The 1,018-nt window shown below is 35.4% G+C and overlaps 1 pseudogene; it reads right to left on the bottom strand.

Annotated features, from left to right (window-relative positions):
* Positions 1 to 667: 667 nt before the first annotated feature.
* On the bottom strand, positions 668 to 786 carry LOC111739668 (annotated as a pseudogene).
* Between the last annotated feature and the right edge of the window lie 232 nt (positions 787 to 1,018).

The following is a 1,018-nucleotide window of genomic DNA, read 5'->3' as shown; positions in this document are numbered from 1 at the left end:
CCATCAGTTTGTTCTCTGTATCTGTAAGTTTCTCTCTGTTTTGTTTGTTTGTTTGTTTTGTTTTTTAGATTTCACATTTAAGTGTTAGATTTTGCATATTATTGTCTTTGTCTGACTTATTTCACTCAGCATGATACCCTCTAGGTCCATCCATGTTGTCACAAATAGTAAGATTTCATTCGTTTTTATGGCCAAGTAATATTTCATAGGATATACAGACTACCTCTTTATCCAATTGTCTATCGATGGACACTTAGGTTGCTCCCATTATTTTGGCCATTGTAAATAATGCTGCAGTGAATATAGGGGTTTATATATCTTTTGAAATTAGTGGTTTAGATTTCTTCAGATAAATACCCAGAAATGGGATTAGTGGGTCATATGGTAGTTCTATTTTCAATTTTTTGAGGAACCTCCATACTGTTTTTCATAGTGGTTGCACCAATTTACAATACTACCAACAATACATGAGGGTTCTTCCCCTTTCTGCACATCCTCACCAACACCTGTTTATTTATTGATGATAGCTATTTTGACAGGTGTGTCTGTCATAATGAGGTGATATTTCATTTTATTTTTATTTTTTATTTTTTTATTTAATTATTGGCTGACCTCACAGATTGCAAGGACCTTGTTAGCTTACAATCCCTTATATTTTTATTTTTTATGCCTGCAGCACCTGGTCTTCCTAGATGGTCTCCCATCCAAGTACTAACCAGGCCTGACCCTGCTTAGCTTCCAAGATCAGACAGTATCAGGCTTGTTCGGGGTGGCATGGCTGTAGTCATTACAGTTTTAATTTGCATGTCTCTGATGGTTAGTGACGTCTTTTCATATATCTATTGGCCATCTGTATGTCCTCTTTGGAGAAATGTCTATTCAGGGCCTTCGCCCAATTTTTAATTGGATTGTATGTCTTTTGGTGTTAAGTTGTGTGAGTTCCTTATATGTTTTGGATATTAACCCATATCAGATATATTATTGGTGAATATCTTCTCATTCAGTAGGTTGTTTTCGT

Source organism: Pteropus vampyrus, unplaced genomic scaffold (genome assembly GCF_000151845.1).
Source record: "Pteropus vampyrus isolate Shadow unplaced genomic scaffold, Pvam_2.0 Scaffold2, whole genome shotgun sequence".
NCBI lineage: Eukaryota > Metazoa > Chordata > Mammalia > Chiroptera > Pteropodidae > Pteropus > Pteropus vampyrus.
Note: the sequence above shows the minus strand (reverse complement) of the source record. Positions and strands in the feature narration are given on the sequence as shown.